We start from the raw sequence: 19,768 nt of genomic DNA, 5'->3' as shown, positions 1-19,768 counted from the left end.
CTCACTGAGCGCTGAATGCTTGGGAACGTAGCAAATTTGGGGGGTTTTCAGCATGATTTGTTGTAATAAGTCACAGACAGTTTTGACTTGTTACAAAGAGTTTTTGAACATGTTCAGACAATTTTTCAGTCTGCGAAGATTATTTGAAACCTTTTTACGAACCCTGACGAAAACTCCAAATTTGCTTTGTTCGCATGCATTTGTCACTCAGTGAGATAGAGGGAACTTTTTCACTTATGGATTCATTTAGATTTCCACTTTACTTTATAAAATATGATGCTGACAATGAGAACGCCCAAAACTTTATTTTTAAAAAAAATAATTTTGGGGGGTTAAAATTAAGAAATTATGTTGAAATTTTAAAAAACTTTATTTGCACTAGAAAACTTCAGGGAGTTATTTACTTGCTTAGTTTTTAATTTAGTTCAACACATGGTGATGACCCGGGAAGCTCTCTGTAATTTTTTTTTAAATTTAATTTGTAAACAAAGCTGTCTATTCCTTATATTTAAAATTAAAAGAAAAACCTTCAGTGTTGAAAAAAAAAAAAAAGTGTCAAACATGCTTAAAATGGCAACGTTAATTTTTTTTAATTTAAATTTTAAATACCATAGCGCTCTCTAGTTTTCTACAGTAAATATTTTTTTCCTAAAATACCTGAAATATTTAAAAAAAAAAATGTTTTAATGTTGGACAAAAACAAATGGTACCGAAGGTTCCCAAGGTCATAGCATCTCTTCTAAAGTCATCTGAAAATTTAAATAAATAGCTCCCTGAGATTAAAATTGTTTTAGATTGACTTTATATTGGCCGTCAGACTTAAAAAAGGCAGATTACCCATATTTGTCAAAACGTCCCTAAAATCCTGCAAGGCAGAGAATTTTCTCAGCTAACCAGCACACAATTGCAGTTTTGTGCTGCTGAGACCCACAGAGAGAAAAAACGCTTCCTCTGTCTTTAAACGTTGCTTGACAATAAGTAGCATTTTGGCTAATAGTGAACAATTCTTGAAGAAAGAAAAGTTGTTTTTTTGCGATTCCCAATTAGACTTTGCAGTCAAACAAACAAACAAACAAGAAGATAATTTCCAAAGAGAAACAATGAAAGCCAAATTTTTTCATGTGCACTTAATGGAGTGTCTGTGGAGTGTTGAGGATGCTGCAGGTGCTTCCTTTCACAGATCACGGACATGAGCCCCCACGGTCATGTCACAGGGTTCGGCTCCACCCACAGCCCTTGTACATGACGGACGGACGGATGGATACGCGTCACGTAGCAACCTTCTTCAGATGACTCAGCAGCGCCAACAACCAGTTAAGGTCAGTTTACGTAAAGTATGATTCACGAGAGCTACGGGTTTATCGGCCAGGCAACAATTGGTGCGAGTTCCTTAGGGGAGGAAAAAAAAAAATAGCGCTACCTTCAATGTGGGCGCAGGGTTAAGGAGGTAAGTGAATAATGACACATTGTTATCACAAGGTACTGGCAATAGGACGGAATTCATTTTGGAGAATGCCTCGTCTGTTTAAGCGGCTTCATAACTTGCCCGACAGTAAAAGCGGACTTGACTGAGTGTAAATGTTCAAAAGGGATTGGAGACGTGCTGGAAAAATATTTAATATTATTTATATAATTTATATTTATTTTATATTTAATATTTATTTTATTGTCATTCATTATTGAGCAAAAGTTGTTGATTTAAGAAAAACTTAAAAGATTTCATGGGTGCAAAAGTGAATCTTAATCAGACATTGCACCTCCTTTTTTGCAATGAGAACTTCGTCCAAACACTTTCTTGAGTGACTTATCAAGTCTTTCACATCTACTTTGGGGGATTTTTGCCACTCTTCCTTGCAAAATGCAATTTTGGATTTGAACTGGGCGCATTCAGAACATGAATCGTGTTGTTGTTCTTCAGCCATTCCTTGGTTGTGTACGCTTTGGATTATTGTCTTGTACGGTTCCAAATGAAAGGATGGGAGATACCTGATGACCAAATCTGTACAAGCAACTCATTTATTTGGAGAGGGAAAAGTTTGCTCGGTTATTTTATTACACTTAAGCGACCGTCACAATTGTGCGCTATTGATGTTCCATGTTGGAGGGATTGCGGTTATTCTCAATCGAACCCGGCCCATTGATTTTGGACATGCTCGGTTATTGTTACTTGTTGGGAAATGGCGTTAAGATTAATGTCCGCTGTATTGGGAGTTTAACTTTCTTGGGTTGCTTCCTGAATCTTTACCTGACAATGATGCATAACTTTTTTTGAATAACAGCAGCACAAGGGATCTCATTTTTTGTCAAATCTGAATATGGAAAACTATTTGATAATTTTGATAATGACGCTTTGTAATTCTCTGTACATACTGTATCTGTGACCTTGCCCTTTTCTTCCCCTCCCCTTCTCTCTCCCCTCTTATGTTTGTACCTATTAGTGTTTTTAAGTATTAAAAAAAAGAAAAGAATGGAGCCCTGTGGAACGTAAAAGAAATGGGATTTAGCGTTAAGGGGCATCATGCATAAATCATGTTTTGCTACAATTTCAATCATTTTGCGTCAGTACTGTATTCATCAGTTCATTTTTTGGTGAAAATTCCTCTGTTTACAAGTTTAAAAAAAATGCAAAATATTGACAACAATGAAATGCTCTGGTTTTAATTCATATTGTTGTGTTATAAAAGCCCAAAAAAAAAAACTGATTTAATTCAGTCTATATTTGGAAAATAATCAGCCAATTAATCGGTTATTTGAATTTTTTTACTGCCAAAAATTGGAATCAGCATCAGCCTAAAAAAAAACCAGTTGTGTCCTATTTATATATATATATTTTTAATTATATTAAACTTCTTTTTACTATTACAAAAATGATTTCAGAATAGAAAGTACAGATGTATCTCACATTTCAGTGCCACCTTGTCGTCCCCACCCCCCCGGCGTTGTTTTTTTTTGCCCCCTAGCGACCATGGCTGTAGACTGTTACCACCGGTGCCGTTGCTACAGTAACAATCTAATGCCACGGTCGCCATGGAGACAGAGTAGAGATGTGAGTTGCTGCCATTGGTCGCTCCGGCAGCTGACGTGGCGCCGGTGGTGTCGACAAAAAAAAAAAGAAAAAAGAAAAGACTTGACAGGCGTCCTCCTCCCCGCTGAGCTCTCGCCAGGCGTCAGTAGCCATGACTGTAGACTGTTACTGTACTGCAGACGACTTTTAGCAGTAAGCAGTCTAGAGCCAAGGTGTTGATGCACTGACCACACTTTTGACTGCAGGCTGAGAAAGAGAGGGAGAGAGAAGACAATGATGAGAACTTGACTAGCAGCTCACTTGGCTGGTAAGCAACGAGCTGGCAGCCAGCCGGACGACAACAACAACAACAACACAGCATTCGGCTGAGTTTTTTTTTTTCATGTCCTATCGATTTGGATGCCAATAATCCATGAGTCACACACATAATAAGGACGTCCGGGAGCGGCGTGGCTTTGGCGGCTTATGCAAGCCCGACTGACGTCAGCCAGCGCTCTCGTCTGATGTGTTTTTGTCCTCCTCTTTTTTTCTTTTTCTTGTGTGTGTAGGGAGCAACAGCTGGGGGCCGCCATTTAGTTGGCAAGCCTTGCTCTTTGTGGTTCTAAACTGATAGAAATAACAATGGTCACTGTCCATGGTACTGAAAAAGCTTTCAGTTTAGAGTGGACTGTTCAGGACTCAAATTGATATTTTGACGTGGGGATGTTTAGACATAAATGGAAGGATGTCAGGGCAAATTCACTGGTCTGTGTTTGTATATAAAATGAACCCATTCGATGCTCACTGCTCACCGTGCATACCACCACTCCACTCTCAATTCCATCCGTTTTTATGAGCCTCTACCTTGCCAAAGTCTGATTACTTTTGCGCGACCCGGTTTTCAATTTTCTGCCCAAAACGCTCAACAAATAATAAAACTCACTTATTTATCCCGGTGTCATCGTTTAAAAAGTTTGCAAGGAACACTAACTTTGATCACTATGAGCTTAAATTGTACACTTTGTTGTCCATGTATTTGCTGAGTTACAGCAAAGAATGAACAGTGTGAAGGATTAAAGGATTATTATTTTTAAACATGGAAGATGGATGAATGTATTTTGACAGTTGATACTGTAAATGAGTGAGAAGATGGACGACTACGTTTGAAAAATGGTGGCGGCCTGACAGTCATCTTGTCAAACGATGCTCGTTCAGCACCATGGACAGCGCCGCTCGGTCATCCTCGTGTTTTCCCCCTTCTCGTAGTCCACGGCCGGATTGGGCTCCGTGGGTCTCCCCCTTCGCCGCCTTCATTGTCATTCTGCTCAGCGCACTCTTCCCCAGGAGTTACCTCGGGGATTTTGCATCACAACCCCCCCCCCTCCCCTCTCTCTCTCTCTCTCTCTCTCTCTCTCCATCCTCCATCCCCCTCCCTCCCTCCTCTTCCTGCTCGCGCCGCAGGGTGCCGGGCAGCGCGGACGTCAGCCGTGCAGCGGCGGCCGCTGGTGCGCTGTCTCTTTAAGGCCCGCTGCCGCCGCCTGATTGGCTGGCGCGTGCGTGTGCGCAGGAGTGACGCAAACTTGACTTCATCGCTAACGCGTCACGATGTCACCCCCCCCCCCCCCCTCCCTCCTTCTCCAAAGATGAAAAAAGAAAAGGGAGATGAGAGGGGATACAGAAGAGAGGGAGAGTCAAGGAATAATATTTATATAAATATGATTTTATTATAGGTTTTAGGGAGCAATGAGTTAAGTCGTGCTGCCTTATTAACATGCAACACACACACACACGCACACGCACAGCTGTGACGACCCATGTGCGCCAAAGTGACTCACACTGCAGTAACTTCCAGCCTCCTTCCACTACCGTAAAGCTTCTACATGATGCGCATGCCAAAAATAAAATAGAAGAGACGGGAGAAAAGTGTATTTAGAAAATAACAATATATACACATTTATATTTTTATTTTAACTTTTGGGACGCTTTTCAACAGCCACTTTGCCCCCCATTTAAAATTACAATTATTTTGAATCCGAAGTAGCAAGAAGTCTTACCTTTTTGTGTCCACGTGTGATGGAACTGAGCAACCATATAATGTCCTTGCTTCCAAAATTAATAACATAAATGTCAGACAACCTTCCTTCCATTGGCTGCATGCGTGTGCCATCCGCTGAAATGGAGCGCCCGGCTGTCTCGTGGCTGAGCTCTTATAGACATGCTGTAGTACTAGCGACGGGAGAGGGGAGGGGATGCGGGGCGGGGAGGGGCGGCTGTGGGGGGGACGTTCATTCATTCAGAAGCATCACCTCCGCGAACGACCTACGTCGGCTCCCTACGTCATCGAGGAAACTGGCAAAGGGGGGCGGGGTTATTTTAGCCCCAGAGGCCACAATGCACACGCACTCAAAGTTAAAACTCAAAACTATTTTTATCCAATCGCCTCACTGGTTTACAGTACTGCTGCACCTGCTTGTGAGAGACAACATACAGTAAGTAGATGTTACGTTTATGTATTGTATGTATTTTATTTTCTGAACAGCCATGTATTTTTTAGTGTTAGTATGTTTTGTATGTATTTTGTAATTTGCTCATTTACAATATGTTTGTATAGACACAATGTGTTTATGTATGCTTACTGTACATGTAATCTGTAAATTTATATATCAGAGGTGGCAAAACCAGGTCCACAAAGTAAAAACCTAGCCCCTCGTGCTAGCTAGCTAGCTAACTCCTTAGCTAACTCACTGGGTGCTTGTTTACCTGCTAGGGAGCTAGCTAGCTAGCACGAGCGGCTAAAGCCAAACTGTGGCAGGGTTTTTACTTTCTGGATTTGCTTTCTGTTATTTGTATATTTATTGTCTGCATTGTAAGAGGTACAGTATGTAGTTTGTATACTATTATTATACATTTTATATACAGTATATATATATATTCTGGTTAAGATATGCTATAAATAAATTAAAAATCAATGGTTGGTTTATCTTTTTTAATTTAGAAGAAAATGGAATTTGTTAGAAGCTAAAGAACACATCGTCTTAACAGGTATATATATATATATATATATATATATATATATATATATATATATGTATATATATATATATATATATATATATATGTATATATATATATATATATATATATATATATGTATATATATATATATATATGTACAAACATACAAGTTTGCATTTTAATATGAAGTATTTCATTTGTAATTGTGTCTAGCTGTCAGTAAACATATTATTATTGAATTAGCACACATTTTCATTTTCTAACATGGCTGTGGGCACTTCTCGCAATGACTTTCCGAAAACATGGAACAAAACACGACACTTTTGCATTCATTTGTGTTGTGAGTTTCACATTTGGGGCGGGTTCAAATCTCACATTCTTTATATAATTATTAAGTTATGATACACGAGTCAGTAAAAATCCCTTAAAAAAAAAAAAGAAGAAGACGAATCATTTGTGATTGAGGCGTGAGTCATACATTGAAATGTGCGTGAGCAGATTTCATATGTTTATGATGGCATCGGCAGATGCTTTGGCGTGTCAGGACAGGAAATAATAACAGCTAATAATAAGCAGGGATGACACCCACATTTTTATGCGCCACTTCAGTGGAAGCCAAGCAGGAAATAATAACATTGACATCCAAATCGCATCACTAACGAAAATGGGAGACCAGAATTAAACCTTTTAAAAATAGATTCAAATTGGTTATGGGGTTTGTGACGTTTCGGCATGTCGTCACAAGATTGTCCGCTGGGGGACATGAATAATAAACGCTCACCTGAACACTCTCCAAAACAAAGCAAATCTTTCCACTGTATTTTTCTACTTTACCTTCCATATTTGTCTCCGAAACACTCAATCATCATTATTGCCTCACACACACTCTTTTGATTTCCTTTTCTGGCTAAGCTTTCACGCAGCATCCCCACAATCCGTTCCACGCCAGACAGATCAGATCTTTCAGTACATAAACACTATCCATCAAGTATACTTTTTTTTTTTTTTTTTTTTTTAAATACAAAGTAAATAAGATAATGATGTTGAATTTTGATTGATGATTTGTTTTGAGTGTCGGAAAAGTACAAAGAAAACTCCAATTGAACATTTTGGTAGATAATAATATACAGTATGTCTAAAATCAAGCAAAAATTCTTACACTATGCAAAACAATCACTGCCTAAGTACACTTCAGTATTTAAAAAAAAAAAACTTTTTAGCACAATATATTTGTGTTAAATATTTAAGAACTTTTTTTTTTATGTTCCTATATTTCAGTGCAATAAGTTCAAACTGCATTAAGCTTGACCTATGTATAAAAATACACTAGGCATAAATTCATATATACACACACATGTACACACATTTACACTTTAAAAAAAATGAACCTTTGTTGCACAAATTTAAAATCATGCTTCACCAAATCATTCTCAATTTTTTAAGTTGCATTATTCATAATTACAATTATTTCATATTCATAGCGTATAATAGTTCATTTTACAATTGTTTAAATTAAGGAGCCAGTTAACAAGATCATTAAATACACAACGACAAAATACAATATATGCAATATGATAACATTTTAATTAACCACATTTTACGGTCAAACTGTCTAACAAATATTACAGGACTTTTCAAAATGTGATCGGTCCAATTATTAAATAACTATACTGTACAGATTTGCCCTCAAAATTAAATAACTATAAATCACAATGTCAAATGTAGCTAATCAATGACCATGTAATTGACATTCAGTCACACAAAAAAATCATTTCTTACATGTCAATCACGTGTCCTCCACAGAGGCGGTGTTCTTCCGACGGCCGTTCCCGCGTCGGTGAACATACGAGCAAGTAGCAGGATGTTAAAAGGATTGATGAGGCGCCCGCGTCACTGATGATTCACCTGCAGCACCAGCAAGGCGAGCGGCAAGGTAAGACAGACACGCAGTGTGGAGGAGTCGAACTCAACAAGGGCGGTCAAACGCGTCACAGGTCATCACATGATTTGATTGACAAGAAGCCTGGATGGGCAGATGTCCTTTCGGATGGACACAACATTAGGGACACTAAAATGATAAAAAAATAATAATAAAAATTGAAAAGACCTGCAAGTAAGTTTAATATTTTTGAAATATGGTTTGTGCTTAAATACAGTGGGAAAACTTACTTAAATGATGACTATTGGATGGCTTGGCTCAGTGGTAGAGTGGTGGTCTCCCAAACGGGAGATTGTGGGTTCGATCCTCAGATCTTGTGATCATACCCAAGTGTCAGTTTTTTTGAATTTTCTGAAGAAATAAAAATGAGGCTGATGTTTTACAAAAACAGCCAATTTTAAAAGCGTCCGATTAATCGGTCCGCCCAACTTCTGATACAGTTCCGCGTTGCTCTTTTTAATCATAACGTATTCCATGTGAGTGGCATGACTTTGATAGGATTTGATCAATATTTCATGAGCGCCTCTGGCCGCTCACCTGAGGGATTGCAAAGCCAGAATGCTGTCAAACATTTCGCTAAGCTTCAACTACTCTTTAAATTGTTTGGCACGACTCCTCAATCGAAGCCTCCCTTTCCCAAAAAAAAATGATGAGCGGTTACACAAGCTAATGAGGCCAGAATGAGTAATTCGAACCCGTGTGAGGAATCAAAGACAGCGCTGGTCAGCTTTCGCAAACACACACGCACGCACGCGCTGCATTCCACCGTGCCTCTCCTTACGGGGTTTCATGAATAAATGATGTCATACGTCACTTTTCACCCTCAGGCGTTATTTCTCAACATCACACACACACACACACACACACGCATGTATCCTTGACTTGTAGCGCTTCAGATATATTCCCTCTTCTGGATTTGTGTTTTATTTGCATTATCGCTCACGTGGCTCCCACATTTTCAGAGGGAGTCAGCATTGGCACACTTTGCTCCACTCTTCAGTATTCCGCTTCATCGCTCGTCCTTCTTCACGCCTCGTGTCGCTCCGCATCACCGTCGTACAAACGACACACAGAAGATATATATAGATATATAGATAGGCCATATATATATATATATATATATATATATATATATATATGATAAAAGCGGGGGGAAATGTTCAACTAATAGAAATATGGCTGCATCTTATAGTCATTGATACAGTAATTTTCAGTAATAATTCATAAGATTGAGTTAAAATAAAAAAGAACTGTACTGTAAAAAAAAAAAAGAGTGATATTGATTTGTGTTGAGGTCATTTTTCTGCCACTAGATGGCATATTTGCATTTGTAAGACGTTGGCGACAGCTCAGTGCATTTTTCTTTTCATACTAAGAGCTATCTAATCTTTAACATGAAGTAACTTGTGAATTTCTGCACATTTTTCAAATTGTAAAGTACAACTTGACTAGTCTCCACAAATATATGCATTATAATGAAATGCATTACTGCTAAATTTTGACGTGGATGTGTCTGCTGTGTTGTGACTGGAAATGCCCCTGTACAGGCTTTGTAAGTAAGGGATGGTCATTAACTCTTTGACTGCCAGACGTTTTCAGAAAAGGGATACCGTGGGTGCCAGCCGATTTAAGCATTTTGACTGATCTTTCAAGGTCCACAGAAAATTATGTGTTTGGACTATGGAAACACACATACTACCAAATGAAAGATTGGACTCTCATTTTTCATCAGAAAAAAAAGTTTGTTTCTACCTTATTCCGTTTTTCAGTAATCAACAATAGAAAATGGTTAATTTCACCTCTGTTTTGAAACAAACGTCTTTTAACGTCTTTGGCACTCCTCCATAGGATTTTACGAAACGTTATTTAACGTTTTTGGCAGTCAAAGAGTTAATTGTGCGTAAAAAAAAAAAAAAGTGTGGCGTTAAAAGAACTTTAAATGAACTCAAAATTAACACACTCATTTTAACACCAATAATACATATTGTATATATAGAGCAGTCAAGTAATTAAAATTTTCAACTAATTAATCGCATCATTTTCCGTAATTAATCGCATCATTTTCCGTAATTAATCGCATTCTTCTACTTTTCTACAAAGCTTGAATCAGCCATTTACTTGAGTAAAATGTTGGAATTAATGTAAAATGACCAGATCGAAAGCATATTTAGAATCACTGTGACTGTGTTTTAATAGCTTCCTTTGATTTTTGAATAGAATTCTTCTTCTGTAAAATACAACTATTGAGCAAAACGCTCAAAATGGACTTCTGGCTTGCAGGTTTATTTGTGCCCACAAGCAGCACATTTCAGAAGGGTTCATTTGTGAGGCCCCCGAACAGGGAATGAGACGAAACCCTAATAAGTGCGCAAATTACTTGAAAGTGTCAAGCAAGTGAAACGATCTGACATAATTAACATGAGCAGTCTAAGAGGTCAGAGGGTGCCTTGACATGAATGTAGATGTTTGAATATTAAAAAAAAAAAAAAAAAAGAAAGAAAAATAGACGCTTAAAACAAAACACTGATTCAGATTTAAAACTGACGTGCAACAACCAGTATATAAGTGTTCAACAAGATCACTGTCGGCCATTTTGGAGCCAACCAGCAACCGTTTCATCCGCTTTGTATGAGAGTGTTCTTTTCATGTTAACCCCCCCCTGTGAAGCGGCACTGGCATGGAGACGGCGTGTTCGTCACAAGTTGGACGGAGGTAGAATATTGAAGTGCACTCCTGTCTGACTCATGAGGAGGAAAATAAACCACAACAATTTGGACAATGTCGTCACTCTCGTCAGCAGCCAAACCAAATGGCGACTTAACTCGTAGCGTTGGCGTGCGTGCGTGCGTGCGTTAGACGTATGCAAAGTGAGAGCAGAGGCTGTGTGGCAATGCAGCAGGTGTTGAAATAAGTGACTTGTCAGGGAAGAGGAAGTGTGTGTTTGGCGAGGTGCGAGTGAGCCGGTGAATGCCGATGATGTGTTTTCTTCTCGGCGCATCACGACGCGATGCCTCGTCTTCAAAGCGACATGCAGATCTGTAAACCCGCACGGATTGCGCAATCAACGTCCACTCATCTACAGTGAAAAAAAAAGTTCAGTGTAAAGACTATTATAGACAAATCATGCCAGTGATGACTCCCTTGCACTCATCTTCTTTTGACCTAGTTTTTTTTATTTTTTTTTAGGTTAAATAAAGAACCCAAAAAAGCTGGGTCAAAAACACACAAAACAAAAACAAAAAAAATGGGTTGTTTTGTACAAAATAACCTGAAGTTATTTATTTAACCCAGAGAGTTGAGTAAAGTTGGGTTAAATAAATAACACAAAGTTGGGTCGGTCTGTTTTTGACCCCATATTGGGTTATTTATGTTTTTTGTGTGCTTCTTCCACTCAGATAATATTGGTAATAAAATGGCTTTTAACCAATTTCCTGGTAGCTTTAACCCATTAGTATGGGTGATATTTACGACATATTGGATCAAAATCTTGACCCAACGTGCTGGGTCAAATCTTCAACCCAATGCACTGGGTGTAAATGATCCAGGATTGGCTTGTTCCTTTTTGGATCCAGCAGTGCTGAGTTAGCTTTTTTAACCAATTTGGGTTACTTTCAATCCTAGAGTGTGTATAAGTACAAATTGGGTTAAATAAATAACACCCCCCCCCCCCCCCCCCAAAGAAAATGTTTAAATTTAAGCCGGGAATTTGGGTGAAATAAATATTTTTCTTTTTCTTAGGGGAAAGTTACTTATTCCTTTTAGATAATTTTGGTAATCAATCAAATTTATTTCATTCCTTTTTTAAATAAAAAAAGACAATAAAAAGCAATATTCAAATTCAAAGTAAAGCAAAAGAATAATAATAATAATCAAATATGTAAAGTATTCGTTTTAACCACAGCTATCCTGATAACCTGCTAACCCATTGGTAGCTTTAACCCATCAATATGGGTTATTCTCAGACCTTATTGGATGAAAATGTTGACCCCGATGCAAATCCTTTTATTGTGGATGTTTTGCTTTTCAAGCAACGTTTGAGTTCCATCTTAATAATAATAATTCCACTTTGACTTTAGATGTTTTCTGTGTCTAATTTCTCTTCTACTGTGAAAGCATGCCTTGAATATGGATGAGACCCCCCCCCCCCCACCCACCCTCCCCAAACCAGTTCCAAGAGAAAGCTGCGGGAATAAAGCCCAATTGGAGTGTACTGCCATTAAAAATGTATCAGATGTAGCGTAGCCACAAATGTAGCACATCTGCTTACTGTATGCAGGCGGACAGGTGGAGGGATTGTTGGAAGGTGTAGCCACCCACCCCCCTCGCCCCTCCATCCATCCATCTATCCCTGAGCTGTCCACACACAATGCACATGACTCATCCAGATGAGTCACCCCCCCACACCCCCCACCCCCTCCCCTCCCCCGCACGCACACATCTTTGTATCATCTCCCCTGGATAACCTTGACAGAGTGTGCGCGTGCGTGTGCGTGTGCTCAAAGGCGTCGCTGAGGATCTGCTCGGTGCCAACTACATCTTATCTTGTATTTTTTTTTCACACCGGGATGGAATTTGGCCAAAAGGGATTCGAATTGGGCTTCAAATGTCTTATCGACAGTCAAGCACTGAGATCTGAAGCATAACAGAACATTCAATTGAATGTACACTACATGGATAATTGAGGTGGTTCATTTACTGTTGTATTTTTTTCTGAAACATAAAAATGCATATACTGTATATTTTTCACAAATCTGTGAGAATTCAAAACAGAAACGGCATCAATAGGAAAAGAGGTACCCCACCACTGGGCTTAAAAATATCGAACAAGCACATATTTTGATAAAAATATTGAGACAAACACACAGTATTGCAATTCTTTTTATATATTAATACTTTCGTAAATTGATTTCTTGTAGAATCCGTAGTGAAACAAAAACGTTACATTTATTTATTTATTTAAAAAAAGAAATCAAACTACTGCATTCATAATGAAAAGAAATACCGGTATAGAAAATGACAAGTTAAAATGTGCATGAATGATTTTATTTACAAAATAAACACATTTGAGTCATTTACTTGGCACGTTTTGCCTTAAAATAGTTCAGGGGTCGCACATGTTTGTGAAGACTGCAAGTCAAAGTGCTTTGGAAATTCAAGTGGATTTAAAAAAAATATATAAAAATAATTAATTCTTGACTAAATTATTTAATTTTAGTTTAAGTGTATATATATATATATATATATATATAAATAAATAAATAAAAATGAAAGATTGTTTTATTGCAATACAAATTCATTTATTGCTTGTGTTTAAAAATAATCGCAATCTCAATGATGTTCAGCTGTAAAGTGTAATAATCTACTGTCCCAATACTTCTGTCCACTTGATTGCTTGAAAAGGTTTTGTGCACAAAACCTCTTCTGACTTCTGCACACTTGTAGTGTGACTTGTCCACCAGCAGATGTCAGTGTCGCTTTGGCCAACTTGGGCCTGAGCACGTCGTGCTTGGACGTGCTGCCGTCACACGAATAATCCGCAGGAAGTGCAACTTGTTCAGCATCACAAGACAAAGGTGCGAGTGTGTGTGTAAATGTATGAGTTGGCTTCTTGAAAGGTCCGGAATACTGAATTCCCCAGGATGCCTGTTTGGAGTGTGGACCAGACTGAACCACGCTTTTGCTGGGAAAAGCGTGTTGAGCCCTTTTACAAGAAAAATGAGGGTGTTGACCCCTTTTGCCCAAAAAAATGTGGGTGTTGAACCATTTTTCTGGAAAAAGTGTGGATGTTGAGCGCTTTTTGAAGAATCATTTTTGCCAGGAAAACTGTGGGTGTTGAGCTCTTGTTTTAGAAAAATAAATAAAAGTGTGGGTGGTCGGACATGGGTGTTCAGCCCTTATTGTGGAAAAGTGTGGGTGTTAAGTTATTTTTGGGGAAAAAGTGTGGGCACTGAACTCCTTTGCCATGAAAAATGTGGGTGTTAAACCCTTTTACTAAGAAAATGTGTGGGTGTTGCACCCTTTTAGTGGGTAAAGTTTGGGTTTTGGGCACTTTTTGTTGGGAAAGTGTGGGTATTTAACCCTTTTGCCAAAACAAAAGTGGATATTCAACCCTTTTACTAAGAAAATGTGTGGGTGTTTTTAGTGGGTAAAGTTTGGGTTTTGGCACTTTTTGTTGGAAAGTGTGGGTGTTGAACCCCTTTACCATGAAAAATGTGGGTGTTAAACCCCTTTACTAAGAAAATGTGTGGGTGTTGCACCCTTTTAGTGGGTAAAGTTTGGGTTTTGGCACTTTTTGTTGGGAAAGTGTGGGTGTTGAACCCTTTTACCATGAAAAATGTGGGTGTTAAACCCCTTTACTAAGAAAATGTGTGGGTGTTGCACCCTTTTAGTGGGTAAAGTTTGGGTTTTGGGCACTTTTTGTTGGGAAAGTGTGGGTATTTAACCCTTTTGCCAAAACAAAAGTGGATATTCAACCCTTTTACTAAGAAAATGTGTGGGTGTTTTTAGTGGGTAAAGTTTGGGTTTTGGCACTTTTTGTTGGAAAGTGTGGGTGTTGAACCCCTTTACCATGAAAAATGTGGGTGTTAAACCCCTTTACTAAGAAAATGTGTGGGTGTTGCACCCTTTTAGTGGGTAAAGTTTGGGTTTTGGCACTTTTTGTTGGGAAAGTGTGGGTGTTGAACCCTTTTACCATGAAAAATGTCGGTGTTAAACCCCTTTACTAAGAAAATGTGTGGGTGTTGCACCTTTTTAGTGGGTAAAGTTTGGGTTTTGGCACTTTTTGTTGGGAAAGTGTGGGTGTTGAACCCTTTTACCATGAAAAATGTGGGTGTTAAACCCCTTTACTAAGAAAATGTGTGGGTGTTGCACCCTTTTAGTGGGTAAAGTTTGGGTTTTGGGCACTTTTTGTTGGGAAAGTGTGGGTGTTAAACCCTTTTGCCAAGACAAATGTGGATGTTCAACCCTTTTACTAAGAAAATGTGTGGGTGTTGCACCCTTTTAGTGGGTAAAGTGTGTTTAGTAAGAAATGTGTGTGTACTGAAACTTTTTACTGGGTAAAGCGTGGATATTAAACCCTTTTGCTGGGTAACATGTGGGCATTGAGGGCTTTTTGCAGGTAAAGTGTGGTATTGTACCATTTCTTGAGTAAAGTGTGGGTGTTAAGCCCTTTTTTGTGGGAAAAAGTGTGTGTATTGAAACTTTATACTGGTTAAAGTGTGGGTATTGGACCCTTTTGCTGGGTAAAGTGCGGATGCTGAGAACTTTTGAGAAAATTTGTGAGTGTTGCACCCTTTTAGTGGGTAAAGTTCAGGTACTGGACACTTTTTGTGGGAGAAGTGTGGGTAATGGACCCGTTTGCCACAAATATGTGGGTGTTAAGTCCTTTTACTGTGAAAATTGTGGGTGTTGCACCCTTTTAGTGGGAAAAGTGTGGGTTTTGAGCCCTTTTAGTAAGAAAACATGTGTTTTGAAACTTTTTACCGGGTAAAGCGTAGGTATTCAACCGTTTTTTTGTGGTTGTTGGGCACTTTTTGTGGGAAAAGTGTGGGTATTGCACCCCAAGAAAAATGTGTGCGTTGAACCTCTTTGTGTGGGTGCTAAGCCCTTATTCTGGGAAAAGTGTGGGTGTTAAGCTCTTCAAGTGTGAAAATTGTGCGTCTTGAGCCCCACTGATGGGAAAAGTGTGGGTGTTTCAACAACCTCTTCGTGGCCGAATTGTAATTCCACTTTTCTTTCACAGCCGCTGGCAAGTATTTCTCATTCACTCGGGCCGATGTTCCACAAGTGCAGTGTGACGTATTCATGCATAATGGGAAAAAAATGAAAAGGAAGGGCCAGCATGACTGATGCATATTTGATCGTGCTTCACATCGCAGGTGACTGTATGGTGCGAACGTCGGCACTTAACATTCCTGCAGTGAGCGAGCGCGGGTCACGACGCGGGGCGCGTCCGGGAGTGATTTAGTGGCGCACGTCAACCGGGGCGCCGCACACGCTGCCTGTGTAATCCAGCTTTGGTCAGCCTCTCCCACAATGTGCCAACACACTCAAAAGCCACCCAGTGGCGTCCTTTTCAATTTGGGGGCGGCCCGCTCCACAAGGAGACACGCACGGGGGGGTTCGGGGTATTTGCGGGTTGTGCTTTTTGGACCGGGGTCATCCTGCTCCAAGCCGGTGGCACTCCCCTTGCACGCAGCCTGTCATTAGGACAGTTTAGTGGGATTTCCAACGAAAGGTGATTGGTTTTGTCGAAAACGGCCGTATTTTTATAGCGGGGAAAAGGGCTTTGTTATGAAAATAATTTGGCCCGACCTAACCGCAAAACCATAATTGCTTAGAAAATATGGCAAAATACAGTGCGCCTGTGGTCAAATATTGCACTTTTGTGGCAAAATATAGCATTCTAAACGCAGCGTGGATGCCGTGTTTGTGGAGCGCTCTGCAGGAGTTATACAGTGAAGCTCATGTAGATAGAAAATAGTCCGTTTGCAGCATGCTTGCCTAGTGGTTAGCCCCACAGTCAAAGGTTCCAGGTTCGGATCTCAGGGCCTCGTTTGTGCAGTTTGTGACGCAGATTTTTTGATAGCATTCAATGATATTCAACAAAAACTTGGTTGTGCTGAAAAACAGTTCTTCCTGTTTCATTCTGCTTCTTTCAAATAAACACCATCTCAAACTAAATACCATAGCTGTCATCTAGTGGTTGATAGTGGAATTGCACCTGATATTTACAACTAATTGTCCAAAGCAGCATTGAGCCGGTGCCTCATTTTGTTTGCAACGGTTAATTGGCTAAGGATAGACCTTGGCCATTTTGACGAATATCGTATCGGCCTTTTTTTTTTTTTTTTAATCAGGCAGCCGATAAAAGGTCAAATCTAAAACCAATTTAATCTCAGGGAACCATTTATTTAAATTGTCCTGGGGAACCTTCTGAACCATTTTTTTCTTTGACATCAAAACAAAGAAATGTGATTTCAGGTATTTGGCCCAAAAATATTTACTGTAGAAAACTATCGAGAGCTATGGTATTTACTTGTTTACGTTTCCATTTAACTTTTTAAGACATACTGATAACCTTGGGAGCTCCCTGAACATTTTAATTTAAAAGGATGTCTATTGTCTAAGACAAAAAAAAAACATCTACATTTTGAAAAGTCGGAAAATGTGTTCAATAAACATGCTTTAAGACGTTACAACAAAGTAAAGATTTTAAAGATATTTTAAATTTTTTTATGCCAATATTTTTTCCCCCTTTTTTTACTGAAAATGAATCGGCTTCCTTGACTACTAATATTCGGCATCAGTATCGGCCCTGAAAAAAAAAACATATCGGTCTATCTCTACAATTCGCTACTCAATTTGATTCGTCAATAATGGGTGCACAATCGTATTATGTATCAATTTACACGTGTCCTTAAAAATGCTCTGGAAGTGGAAATTGTCATTTTCCATACTTTGTATTTAATATAGAACATGCACAGTGGACTCTTAAAAGCAGAAGTTTCATATAACATTTAGATGTTATGCCACCATGAAAAGAAGATAATAGTGTACAATTATATATCAAAAAGAAGAACTGAATCAGATGCCACCCATGAGTCATCCTCAAAAGGGAATGCGAGTTTACTGTTGTGTGCTCGAGTACGTATTAGTATGCAACACTGCCAAATTTGGGCGTTCCTGCGATACGCTTTTATTATTTATTTATCATTTAATGCATTATATTTAGTAAGCAAAGATTTAATACAATGAAAGAAAATTAGCTCAATTTACCATACATATATTTTTATTAATATATATATATATATATATATATATATATATATATATATAATTTATATTAATATTAGTATTCTTATTATTTTATCATTTACTATTAAACCATTAACCACCAAAAAACTGTCCAGTGTATCTGAAACTAACTAGACTTAAGCGCAAATGTAGAGTATTTGCCGTGACGCACGACGCGCGCTCTCTGTGGTCGGCCGCCATGTCGAGAGTCACGTCGACCGTCGCCGAGCTTGTGGGAATGTGGCGAGTTTGGCCATAAAACACTTGACCTTGGCACCGGCCCACTTCCCTCGCAGACGGGGAAGTGGCGAGCGAAGGGGAAGCCACACGGGCCCGGCATATCGGGCGCTTCACTACAAGTGACACTTTTTCTTGACTTTTTTTGTCGTTTCACACTGGTTTGACCCGGGGTCACGACCTTTTGGCTGCTGCCTGTTGTGGTGTGGCGTCTTTTGACTAGTTTCACTTCATCTTACTCAAACGTCAATTAAGAAGGAAATTTGTCTTGTGTCATTCTGCTCATTCTGCATTATTTGTATTTTGGGGGAGTTAATACAGTTAGAGGTATATACCCCCCCCCCCCTCCAAGTTAGATTAGGATATTAAAATGACCACAAAAAATGTTGAAGAGCACAACTTTATCTACACCGCTTCTGCGTAACCCTGCTAACAAACGATGCTATGTTTATGAAAAAAAATAAAAAAAAGGATGCGGTGACGGCGCAAAATGCCGGCTGCGCTAAATGTAAATGAAAAGGTTACACAGTTGACCTTTTGTTCTAGAAGTGACTTTTTAGTGCTTTTGCGGTGCTGTTGCAGTGCGCAAGCAACTTTGCCCTGTGGGTGCACTCTGTGGGCCCCCCCACGCACACACACTCAAATTTAGAGGGTTAATTAAAAGCAAAAGCAAATGAGCAGCCAGTGGATGATTTATGCCTCATGACATTCCACGGAGCAGCGGGCCACAAGTGTAACTTATCGCTGACAGCGCTTCATTTTGGAGGAAGTGAAGATGCTAAATCGAGAGTTCACAAAGATCAGCGTTACATTGAACGCGCTAACGCCAAACAACATCTGTGTGCGTGTGTTAGTTTTTTTTTTATATAATTTAATAAGTTGTCAAGAAGTTATTTATTTATGTATTTATTGTTGCTGCTTGGTAACATTGTTTCCTAAATTTTAATGAACTTTCTTTTCCTTTATTTTTAGATGGCAAACAAATCTGCCTTTGAGATGTTAAAACCATCCGACACCTTTTATGTGTATGATTCTTTGGTTGAATTTTATTTTATTTACATTCTTACTATGTATATTTTCCACCAGCTATTCTGTATGTAGAAATATGAGATAGAAAAACTGCAGTAAGCATTAAACTGAATTACTTTTTTAACTTTTTTTTTTTTAATATCTTTTTTGATTGTTTGTTTGTTTTTGTTTTGCAAATACCTGAAATCACTTAAATTGTGGGCCCTAAATCTATAATCTATGAAAGTTAGATTTTTTGAATGGAATTACAGAAATTATTCAAATTTTTGAGGATTTTCTAATTTTTGGACGAGCACCTGTATATCAGCCACAAGAGACTTGCCGATATTGGTATCTGTCGCCATCGCGAATACTGATACCTTGAAATAAGGCCTAGTATCGGCTTAATACAATACTTGGTATCGGTACTAACTCACTTTTTTTTTTTATTACTTGTAGTTAACATTTTTCTACCTATTTATTATTATTATTATTATTTTCCAGTAAATACTGTAAGAATAATTTCCTTCCAATTAGAAAGACATGAAATGACATCATTTATTTTTCAATTTTGTGCCATAAACAGAGGAAACCACAGATGTCCATGTAACTTTAAAAAAAAAATCATAAAAATTGATACTCTTGGCTTGGGAGAAATAACGATATTATCTTTGACTTATAAAGTAATATAAAGGTGCTCTATTTATTATTATTATTATTATTTTCCAGTAAATACTGTAAGAATAATTTCCTTCCAATTAGAAAGACAT

The 19,768-nt window shown here is 38.6% G+C and overlaps 1 long non-coding RNA gene across 5 annotated transcripts in view; it reads left to right on the top strand.

Moving 5' to 3' along the window:
* The first annotated feature begins 4,505 nt into the window (after positions 1 to 4,505).
* Positions 4,506 to 19,768, top strand: part of LOC144052677 (uncharacterized) — a 55,051-nt gene continuing 39,788 nt past the window's right edge. For all 5 annotated transcript variants that reach the window (XR_013294267.1, XR_013294268.1, XR_013294265.1 and 2 more), the window contains exons 1-2: positions 4,506 to 5,493; positions 7,823 to 7,952. This is a non-coding gene — a long non-coding RNA (uncharacterized LOC144052677). The remainder of the gene's footprint in view (positions 5,494 to 7,822; positions 7,953 to 19,768) is intronic.

The sequence above is a fragment of the Vanacampus margaritifer genome, chromosome 5 (genome assembly GCF_051991255.1).
Source record: "Vanacampus margaritifer isolate UIUO_Vmar chromosome 5, RoL_Vmar_1.0, whole genome shotgun sequence".
Lineage (NCBI taxonomy): Eukaryota > Metazoa > Chordata > Actinopteri > Syngnathiformes > Syngnathidae > Vanacampus > Vanacampus margaritifer.
This window is presented reverse-complemented; position numbering and strand designations above follow the sequence as displayed.